We start from the raw sequence: 12,268 nt of genomic DNA, 5'->3' as shown, positions 1-12,268 counted from the left end.
AGACCAAGTAGATCAGAAGCATCCAATAGCACAGCTATATACAAGATACTGGGTACTCTACAGCAAACCATAACAAAAGGACTTTTCAAAGTTAACCCAATTGCCAAATAATGTGATGATAACATTAACTATCCATTGTCTTTTTGAACCCTAAGACAGCAGGAACCTCACATCTCCACTATAGAGCCCCTACTTCCCCCAGTCCTGGAACCCTTGGATAGGGCCCACTTTCCCGTATGCCTCTCCCAATCCATATCAAATAATATTGCATCTGTTGACCACAACCTAACCAACGCAACGATTGCCACCTCAACATGCTTCACCTCAGACTGTGTCCAGAGACTTCACGTGTGGAATGACAACCCTTCAGCTTCATTACTCGGGTGAGACCTTTCCTTTCATAGTATACTCTAATTTCATCTCAGGTGGCTCATTTTATAACAAAGTCCCAAAACCTATATATACACCAGTTTCTATGAGAGAGAGAGCTTATGTTCACACGTATCCACAAACTACTGCAAAATATATACCTGAAAGCAGAAGTATACTAGTGTTTGCAGTGAGTACCTCCCTAACACTTCCTCTCCACTATTCCAAGCTTTGGTTCCATGATTGCTCAACAATTTGTTTGACTTCGTATGTTAACTCTCTTTTCAGTCACCAGGTTCCAGATGCCATCAGGATGCTGGCCAGGCTTCCCTGGATTGAAGACCCCACCAATGTGTCCTGGAGCTCCGCTTCCCCAGAGACCCACCCTACTAGGGAAAGAGAGAGGCAGACTGGGAGTATGGACCGACCAGTCAATGCCCATGTTCAGCGGGGAAGCAATTACAGAAGCCAGACCTTCTACCTTCTGCAACCCACAATGACCCTGGGTCCATGCTCCCAGAGGGATAGAGAATGGGAGAGCTATCAGGGGAGGGGGTGGGATATGGAGATTGGGTGGTGGGAATTGTGTGGAGTTGTACCCCTCCTACCCGAGGGTTTTGTTAATTAATCCTTTCTTAAATAAATAAAAAAAATAATCCCAGTTCAACCTCCCAGCTCCCCACCTGCAGGGGAGTCGCTTCACAAGTGGTGAAGCAGGTCTGCAGGTGTCTGTCTTTCTCTCCCCTTCTCTGTCTTCCCCTCCTCTCTCCATTTCTCTCTGTTATATCTAACAATGACATCAATAACAACAACAATAACTCCAACAACAATAAAAAAAACAAGGGCAACAAAAGGGGATAAATAAATAAATAAATATTTTTTTAAAAAGAGAGGCACAACTCCACACAATTCCCACCACCAGAACTGCATAGCCTATCCCTTCCCCTGATAGCTTTCCTATTCTTTAACCCTCTGGGGGTATGGACCCAAGGTCATTATAGGGTGCAGAAGGTGAATGGTCTGGCTTCTGTAATTGCTTCCCCGCTGAACATGAGGGTTGACAGGTCGATCCATACTCCTAGCCTGTCTCTCTCTTTCCCTAGTAGGGCAGAGATCTGGGGAAGCAGGGCTCCAGGACACACTGGTGGGGCCGTCTGCCCAGGGAAGAAGTCCAGTTGGCATCATGTTAGCATCTGGAACCTGGTGACCAAAAGAATAGTTAACATATGAAACCTGGTGGCTGAAAGAAGAGTTAACATATGAAACCAAACAAATGATAAACTTAAGGGCTGGAATAGTTCAGATTAAGAGTTGGGGGGGCTATCCATTTTGTAAATAGCTAGTAGGCCTATTTAAGTTATATTCCAAAGGGCCCGTGACTATACTAGTTTGTGCCTGAGCCTGACCTCTGATATGCAGGTGGACCCAAGTTATTGTCTGGGGAGATGATGTCATTGGTGGATAAAGGGCTAGAAAGCTGGATCAGGGAAGAGAGTAGCTCCCAAACCTGGGAAAGGTGTATAAATATTGTTGATTGTAAAGCCCATGGATTTGATCACAGCTATAGCCATGCTGAATGATACAGATGAGATGGCATGCCTTGGAATTTAAGAGTCAAAGTGCTGTTTGTCAGTAAGTGCTCCTTTGCCTACTGCATCTCCTTTCTGCATCAATTCAATTAACTTATGGTTAGATGGAACTGAAACCAGGCAGCATTTAGGCTTCTATGGGTCCCCTGGACAAAAAGGATTATAATGTATGAATATGAGCTTTTGATCCCTCTCCTTTCTAACATTTCCACTGTCACTCAGCAGATAGTCTACTATTTAAATGGAAGAGATCAATTTGCTTTTATGACATTTACAGAGACGAGACTACATAGAATAAGAAGTCCTTATATTACTCATGTATCCGCTAATCTATTCAACAGGCATTCACTGAACATCTGGTTGGTCTCAAACTTGGTGTGGGGACAAGGCAGTGACACACCTGGCTAAGCATACACATTACAGTGGGCAAGCTCCTGGTTTAGACTAGTGGGAGGAAAGCTTCATGAGTGGTGAAGCAGAGCTTCAGGTGTCTCTCTCCCTCTCTATCTCCCCATCCCTTCTCAAATTCTCTCTGTTTCTATCCAATAATAATTAAAAAAGAAACAATAATAAGAATTTGGTGTTAACACCTGCTATCCAGAACCATGGGACACGTCAGAAATAAATTGAAATGTATTGATCTGAGAGTATATAAGAAAAGCATTAGAACTCTTAGGTGTGAGACCCAGAGTACATCTCGCCTGCAAATTTGTCAACAATCATCTTTGCAGTGTTCATGTTGCCACACTCTAGCTAGGACTGGTATTTCAAATTCAAGGGTTTTCCTTTGCCTTTTGGTCTGCCAGGAAGTATCAGCTGCTTGTGAAACATTACATGTATCTTTAATTCATTCAGTAGATATTTAGTATGTGCCAAGTACTATGTTAGCTATATTCCTTCAATTCATGCAGCAAGAGTTTGCTGAGTGCAACTGTCTGCTCGGCCCTGAATGAGATACTCATTTATTTATTCAGCACAGATGTGTGGATCAATCACTCTATGTCAATCCTTGTGCATAACACAGGGCACACAGAGAAAATATTTGGTCCTGTTGGAGTTTTATATCCGAGATGGGAAAATAAGAAGGAATGATGTCATTGAGCAAATTACACATATGATTTTTACTTGTGACTGGTTATAAGGGAGACAGCACACATTTTCATCGCCCCAGAAAGAAACCCACACACATTAGCAGTCACTCCTGACAAAAGCTAATCTCCTTTCTGTCTCTATAGATTTGCGTATTCTGGGTTTCACAGATGAAAACTGAATCACATCACATTGACCTTTTCTGCTTGGCTTCTTTTACTTAGCATAATGTTTTCAAGGTTTATTCATTTTGTAACCTGAATCAGTCCTTCAATGGTTCCTTTCAATTCTTAAAGAGCATTTTATTGTAAATATATCACATATTCATTGACCTTTTTTCCTTTTGTTTTCAGAGATTTTATTTTAAGGAGAGAGAAACAACAGTGCACTGCTCAACTTTGGCATACGGTGATGCTGGGGATTGAACCCTGGACATCCACAGCTTCATGTATGAAGGCTTGATTCACTACTTCTGCACTATCTCCCTGGACTTATCACAGGTTGCAATACAATGATGCTCTAGTTGACAGACATATGGATAGTTTCCACTTCTGAGATACTTTAAATAATCCTACTCCAGATATTTACACACACACACACACACACACACACACACACACACACACACACACACACACACGTTTTGTATGGCAATAAGCTTTCATTTTTTTTTCTTTGCCAGGTTCTTAAGAATGGAATTCTCCTACTGTGTGATATTTATGCTTGACTTTCTTTAAAAGCATGACATGAACATGAGATGATCTCTCTTATGAGCAGAACTTAAGAAATGGACAGAAAGGGGAATCACAAAACAAAACTTAAGACCAATTTGGTGTATTGCACCGAAGCAAAGGACTTTGGGGAAGGAGGACAGAGAGGGCTAGGGTGTAGGAGATACTGGAAAAAAGACTTAAGCTTGTGGAAAGAGTGTTTTGCAGACATCTATGATGGGGAGATGGGAAATTGTAGCCGTGTGCCAACAACTGTACTATAAATCATTAACCTCCCAATTAAAAGCATGATAAACTATATTCCCACTTTATAGTCCCATCAGTTTTCTTTGAAGCTTACCATGTTTCAACATCTTTACTGAGATGACAGGAGAGAAGAGAAAAAGAGAAAAAAAACCAATAAAACAAAAGATTTTTTTTCTGATTTTCCTATCAAGACCATTCTAGTTTGTGTGAAGTGGCATCTCATTATAGTTTGGATTTGCATTTCCCAGGTGACTATGTTGTGCTTAGCATCTTTTCATGTTCTTATTGGCCATTTGTATATCTTGTTAGAAGAAAGAAGTTCTGTTCAGATCCTTTGCCCTAGTTCTTAATTAGGTTATTTGTCTTTTTATTATTAGTTGGAAGAGGGTTTTTTTTTTGTATTCTCTAGATACACATTTTTCTAAGATCTATGATTTGCAAATGCTTTCTACTGGTCTGCGGTTTGCTGTTTCATTTTCTTAATGACAACATTTGACGTCCAAAGCTTTACATTTTCATGAAGTGTTTTTTTTCCTTAAAAATACTTTCTGAAAGTAAAAATTTCCAATTTACTCACATAAAAAGTTTAGGATTATGCTTTTGGTGTTAGATGTGATAACTCTTGGCCTAACCTAAGGTCTTTCTCCTCTATTTTCTGCAAAGTGCTTTATAATGTTAGCACCTAAAGTGAGGGTTTTGATATTTGTGTGAGTCTCTCTTTGTGTGTATGTGTATGTGTTGAGGGAAAGTTGGTTTACAAGACTGAACAACGTCACTTCTCATCAGATTGTGTGTTTCTACCCCATATGCTCATCACCAGGGGGCTAACTTTCCTCTCCCAACACCCATTTGACATGCTTCCCTTCCTTCCTCCCACCATTTTGGTGACCTCAGCTCTGCATCAGAACCTCAGGGGTATGTTTTTGTTTGATTTTTATCTGTTCCCTTGCTTGGTTTCTCCCATCCAAGTACTAACCAGGTCCGACCATGCTTAGCTTCCAAGATCAGATGAGATTGGGCATGTTCAGGGTGGTATGGCCTTGCTTGGAAATGAGTGGGATCATCCAGGGTTCTGTCTTTTCCTTCTGACTAAATTTACTTATCATCATCACCTCTAGCTCCTTCTATGTTGTAGCAAAAGACGAGATAACTTCTTTTTATTTTATTTTAAAGATTTCAGTTATTCAGTTGTCAAGTGGGAAAGAGTGATAGAGAAGGAGAGGGACAGAGAGATACCTACAGTACTGCTTCACCATTTGCAGAGCTTTCCCCTGCAGGTGGGGACTGACCAGGATCTTGAACCTGGATCCTTGTGCATTGTAACATGTGCACTCAACCAGGTGCGCCACCACCGAGGTACAGATTTCATCTTTTTTAATTTTATAGCTGAGTAGAATTACATAGTGTGATATAGCACTTCTTTGTCCAATCCTCAGCCATTGGACACTTCCTGCCCATTGAATAGCCCTGCAATGAACATAGGTATGCCTATATCTTTTCAGTTTAGTGAATTTGTGTTCTTTGAATAATTATCTAAGAGGGAAATTGTTGAGTCAGATAAGTCATTCTATTTTAAGTAATATGGAAATGATCTATGCTGTTTTCTGTAGAGGTCGAACCAGTTTACATTCCCACTAATAGTGTACTGGAGTTCTTTGTTTTGCACATTGATGGGCTTAGAAATACTATTTGCAAAAGGTGTGAGAAAAGTCTAGCTTAATTCTTTTCAATAAGAAATTTCATGTTCCAATGAAACATTGTTTCTTTCTTTCTTTCTTCTTCTCTTTCTTTTCTTTTTTTTTTCTAGGTCTTGCCTTTCCAAAGTTGAGGCAAGATATTTATTTTATTTTTTTAATTTGTATTTATAAAAAGGAATCACTGACAAAAACCATAGGATAAGAGGGGTACAAGTCTACACAATTCCCACCGCCAGAACTCTGTATCCCATTCCCTCCCCTGATAGCTTTCCTATTCTTTATCCCTCTTGGAGTATGGACCCAGGGTCCTCATGGGGTGCAGAAGGTGGAAGGTCTGGCTTCTTTTCTCATGGCATGGCCTTGACACTCTGTTTAAAAATCAATTGAAGTTGTGGCATAGGAATACTATTCAGCAGTTAAGAATAACAGAGTCACCTTCTTCACCTCATTTTTTTTGCCTCCACAGTTATTGCTTGGACTCAGTGCCTGCACTAGGAATCCACTGATCCTGGAGGCTATTTTTCCCATTTTGTTGCCCTTGTTGTTGTGCTTGTTGTAGTTGTTATTGATGTCGTTGTTGTTGGATAGGACAGAGAGAAATGGAGAGATGAGGGGAAAACAGAGAGTAGGGGAGAAATACAGACACCTTCAGACCTGCTTCACTGCTTGCGAAGCAACCTCCTGCAGGTGGGAAGCCTGGGGCTCGAACCAGCATCCTTACTCTGGCCCTTGCGCTTTGTGTGCTTAACCCGCTATGCTACTGCTGGACTCCCTCTTCACCTCTGCTGGGAGCCAAGGTCTTAGCTAAGTCTCTCATATAGAAAGTTACAAAACATCCTGAAAGCAGCCGGTAACAACATTTATAGGTAGAGCGGACATTCCGACCATTGGAACTGAGATTACCATCTAGCTGTTTGGAAAGTTGCTCACCCACCTCCCTCCCCCACTACCTTAGCAGAACTTCCTCCTTGTTTGTGCTTATATTGTGGCTGCAAAATAAAATTTTCAAAGCTTGATCAGACCTCCTGTCTTGCTCTCGTTTTTCGTGTCTCTTGTCCTTTCCATTCTCTCACCCCCTACCCTAGGTTTCCGTAGATAACCCCGCATGCTGGGGCACCTGGCGCCCGACATGTGACCTTTTTGGGTCTGGGGTCTGAGAGAACGTCGCTTCCCAGTGGTCGACCACGAAGCATAGGACCGCCACCTCAGAGAAGGAGTGAGTGAAGGTTCGCATAGGATCGCTGCTCTAGCCCAGAGTGAGTGAACATCTGCATGGTGATCGTCGCAGATTTGCCCATCTGTGAGATTGATCCGTTTTGAGGTGAGAAAGAGCGACGTAATTATGGGACAAGCATTGAGTAAACATGATTTGTTGCTTAAGGGCCTCAAAAAGCCCCTCAAGACGAGGAGTAAGGGTTAAAAAAAAGGATCTCAACAAGTTTTTTTTTTTTATTTTGTGTGTGCTGTTTGTCCATGGTTCCCCTTAGAAGGGACTATTGATGAAAAAAGATGGGCCAGAGTAGGACACTGTTTAAGAGATAACCTTCTGTTTGTGAGTCTGTCTCTATTCCCATGCCTGATTCAGGAGACCCCGCCCCTGAGGCGCCTGCTAAGTCCCCTCCTATAAAGATTTACCCCTCTTTGACAACCTTAAGACCCCCTGCCAAAGATGGGCCTGATGATAGTCTTTCTCCTGAAGAGGCCTTATCCCTTGATGAAGAGATGGCCAAATATCATAATCCTGACCGGCCACCCCTACGCTCTTCCTTGTCCAGACCACCTCCCTACACCACCGCCCCTCCGTTTTGTGCTCCGGTCCTTGACTTGGCCAATATTACTGACTATACCACCACGGCTAAAACTCAACTAGCACAAAAAACAGCTTCCCTTAGAAAATTAATAGAAGAAAAATGAGAGCATTTACAATTAGTTAAAGAACTGTGGACCCTTGATTAGGCATTATCTTAAAATTAGCCAGCCAAAAAGATCCCACTTTTTTCCTCTACTCTCAGAAAGTGTTAAAGCAGTTCTGAGTGAGATCTTATCTGGCTAGCAAGCTATTCTTTAAAGAAAGAATGAAACCAATCAAACAAGACATTCTCTCTAATTTAAAAACTATTTATCAGAGAACCAGCAGACACTTTTGATAGAAATTTAATGATTTGTTTCTTTAAAACTCTGAAATGTACCTTAGCCCAGAAAAAGAATTTCAAAGATTTTTCTCCATGTGCAGCGGTAAACTAAGCCCGCCTGTTCCATCAGTGCAGCCAATCACGGCACAGAGCTACTGCTCCACAGATTGCCAAAGACTTCAGCCAATCATTCCCTAGCCACAAGCGCCCCTCCTGGGGGGGGGGGGGTGGAGAGTCGGTGAGTTAGGAATCCAAAAACCAGAGTGGTTTTTCAAAGGGAAATAATTCTTTTCACCAAAAATGTATGTTTTAAGTCTGTGTGCTAACCTTGTTTTCATTAATGTGTGTTAACCCCTAAGTAACTAAAGTTTGTTTTAAGTTTTAAATAAGATTTCGTTAAGCTAAATGTGGTTTTAAAGATCCCGACTCATAGAGTTGGCACACTTTTACCGGACTAAAATATAAGACAGTTTCGTCCTTCTGATAGCTAATATCAGCATCAATTCATCAGTTAAAAGATTTTCTGAGATCTCTAGTCATGGTTAAAATACCTCTACAGTCTCTCTCACTCTTGTGAGAATTCTAAATCTTACCAACACCCTAATACCAACTGCCACTGTTTGTAACAAATTCCACGCTTGGACTAGCTTTCTAATAACCCAGTCTGGGTAGAGCAGTGGCCTTGCCAGGAAAAAAGGGTTAAATGTGGTATTCCTGGCCTGATACAAAATTTTCATTTGGCAGATGTGATTCAACAAAATTATTTAGTGCCAAATGGTCATCTAAAAGAAATGTTAACAGTAAAAATTTATTTTGAGCATTTCAGCTATAAGGTTTATCTTAGCTTTTTAAGTTACCTATCCAAATCAAAGTGAAAGATCAATTAAGTTGTGTGCCCACCCTTGTTCATAGCTTCCCTAAGGGTGTGATAGCTTTGTGATAAGCAAAGATTCTAACAAACAAAGATTAACATTTTACTTAAAATTGTTTAAGTGATTTAAAAAAAAGTTTCCAACACAGTTCTTATGTGGTAACATAAAGGTAAAAATTCATTTGCTAAGACAGCTAAAGATTTAAAGTAAAAGTCTTAAGTATTTAATGTGACAATTCTTCTTCTCCAAATTGATATGTAAATTATCTATGTATTTAACTGAAAAAGTTCCAGCACATTCTGGAGGGCCCTCAAAATGTCCTGTGAACTGTTTTGTGGATATTGGTCCACAGCAAATTTGGCATTTGTCTGACACTAGAGTTGTTTTGAGAAGCATCACTAATGTGTGTTAACTCTCTAAGTAATTAGAGTTTGTTTAAAGTTTAAAGAAAAATTTAGTCAAACAATTTGGTTTAGAGGCCCTGGTTATGGGAATTGCTACAGGAGATTAAAAAGATAACTTTTAAATTTATGCTCTTTAAAATTCAAACAGAGCCTCTTAAAATTAGATATCACACACTGAAGATGTGTCTAGATCTTGACTGTGATAGGTATAAAAAATTTCCAAATAAAACTTATCAAATAAATATGAGACGGCTTAATGTAGAGCTGTATAGATGTTTTAGCTAACCTTTTTACATTTTATTCAAGAAGTATTCCCCTGGTTTCCCTGAGAAAGAACTTTAGATTTTAAAACATAAGAGAGACTAGGTAAAAAGTTAAGAGAGTTTTATGTCTGATATAGACAAAAATGCTCTGGTTAAAACCTTTATTTTAAAACTTGTTAGATTTTTTTTTTATCTTACTCATGAGCTAGTTACTTTTGCTTTTACAGCGATTCCTTCTGATAAAGTTGTTACTGAGATAACTCCCCTATATAGAAAGACTACAAAAATTATTATCAAATAATTGGCTTTTGAGAGTACAGATTTTACATGTCAAATTTTAATTAGTTCTTTTAGAGAGTAAAAAATTATCTGGTTTGTTTTAAGACACTGTCAGAGGTTTATTCTTGATAAATTAAGGTAATACGTGGTGCTTCTGGCCTGATTTGTTTTGGCAAATCCTGATTTAACAAAATTATTATTTTGAACATTTAAGCTATGAGGTTTTATTTTAGCCTTTTAAATTGCCATATTAAAGTTCTAAGGAGCAAAATCTATTAAGAGTTTTATATCTACGCTTACTCATGATAGCTTTGTGATGAGTAAAGATATTAGTAAACTAAGTTATAATAGTGTGCTTAAGCTGTCTAATCAGGTGAAAATAATGCTAAAAATAGTAAACATTTTATCATGTCAACACATTAGGTATTGACTTTCTATAACATATTGGTATATTTTAATAAAGAGCCTTCTAAAATCATATGAAAGAACTCAAGCCAATTCTAACCATTAGATCATCAATTAAATTGGTACAAGTTCTCTCCCTAAGTAAATAATTATAGGTACATGAAGAACTGACTGCTCATATGGTAATATTTAAAACTAAGCATTTTTCTTTTTTTATTTATGGGTGTATGATGACTTCTAAAGTCACTCATATCCTAAAATTTTTCTCATTTCTTTACAAGCCTCTTAAAATTTTAACGCTTGACCTGCCATAGTGAGAGCACTTTACTGGCTCCTGCATTGTTTAATTAAGATCCTGCTATTCAGACTTTTTTAAATATTTATTTTATTTATTTATTCCCTTTTGTTGCCCTTGTTGTTTTATTGTTGTAGTTATTATTGTTGTTGTTGTTGTTGGATAGGACAGAGAGAAATGGAGAGAGGAGGGGAAGACAGAGAGGAGGAGAGAAAGATAGACACCTGCAGACCTGCTTCACCGCCCTGCAGGTGGGGAGCCAGGGTTCGAACCGGGATCTTCTGGAAACTGAGCACATGTGACTCAACCAGCCGGGAGACTCTAAGACTCCTCTGTAGCCTTAATGAGCAACCTCTACTTGTGCTGGTAACTGTTTATCTGGCGGGGATGAACTTTAGGTAACTAATTCATGGGCTTATAAGACGGGCTTATTTACCCTTGCCTAAAATTTATTATTTTGTGGTACCTAATAAATTACGACTTGTTACAGGGATAAGGGGGGAGGGTATCTGTCCCCCCCCAATCCTAAGGGTCCATCAGACATTTTCTCTCAGCAAGGAATTGAAGGGAAATTTATGATTACTCAGGTAAGATAAACTTTATTGAAAACAAAACATATTGGGGGGGAGGGAGAGAAAGAGGAAATAAGGGTAAATAAACTTACATGTTGATGGTCCCCAGAAGGAGGGCTAGCCCCCTCAGACTCTTGGTTTTATACCCAAAACCCTGCCTAAACCATCCAAGCCATACCTGTAACCACTCCTATTTCTGGGTGGTACCTTCTCTTACCCCTTACTCTTGTACCACCATAATAAAGCTTTGATTATTTAAACCTGCTCCCAGCTGTGCCACAGCCAGGTCCATTATGTGCCAAAGTCCCATTTACTTTAAAGCAACAAATACCCAATGGTCTCAATTACAGGTGGCACTTACAAACAAACAAACAACAACAAAGACCAAGCAGGGACAGAAAGGGAAAACTTGGACTGAGTGGGGTGTATTGCACCAAAGCAAAATTCTGAGGGAAAGAAGAGCGTGAAGAGGGTCTTGACATCTTAATCTCTGATGATAGAAAAGATCTGAAGGAAGTCGGGTGGTAGCACAGCTGGTTAATTGCACATGGCGCGAAGCCCAAGGACAAGAGTAAGGATCCCGGTTCGAGCCCCCGGTTCCCCACCTGCAGGGGAGTTGTTTCACAAGTGATGAAGCAGGTCTGCAGGTGTATTTCTCTCCCCATCTCTGTCTTCCCCTCCTCTCTCAGTCTCCCTCTGTCCTATCCAACAACGATGACATCAGTAACAACAACAATAATAAGTATGACAACAGTAAAAAAAACAAGGGCAACAAAAGGGAAAATAATAAATAAATAAAATAAATAAATAAATAAGCAAACAAATAAAAAGAAGAAAAGAAAGAACAGATCCGAAATTGAGGGTGAGACTGTTCTGCAAACACCTACCCTAGGGAGATAAGAAGCTGTGCTCATATATCAACAACTGCACAGTAAAGCATTTACCCTGTGAGGGTTAAAAATGGGTACAGGTAGAATCAAGAGATTGCTAGCACAGTTCAGAGATCAACCTGGATGGTGGTTAGGCACCAGAACAACAGAAAGATTAAAAAATAACCAGACCTAGAGTAGGAATAATGCTAATGTTCTGCTTCTGTAAACCCTGCTGTTTTCAGTAAGGCAGGATGTTTGTTTCTGGGCAAACAAGATGTTTTTGTACCAAGATGTGGTGCAAGCCTAAAAGCCCCCCAGTCATTAGATTTCAGGTAAATAAGCCAAGTCCCAGAACCTCTGCAAAATACTGTATGTAACCAATGCTGGCTTATGCTGCCCAAAGTATAAAAAGATGCTTGTGACTGTGCTTAGGTGTTCACAACAGGTAGCTCC

This window comes from Erinaceus europaeus, chromosome X (genome assembly GCF_950295315.1).
Source record: "Erinaceus europaeus chromosome X, mEriEur2.1, whole genome shotgun sequence".
Classification (NCBI taxonomy): domain Eukaryota; kingdom Metazoa; phylum Chordata; class Mammalia; order Eulipotyphla; family Erinaceidae; genus Erinaceus; species Erinaceus europaeus.
The sequence above is the reverse complement of the archived record's forward strand: the minus strand, read 5'-3'. Positions refer to the sequence as shown.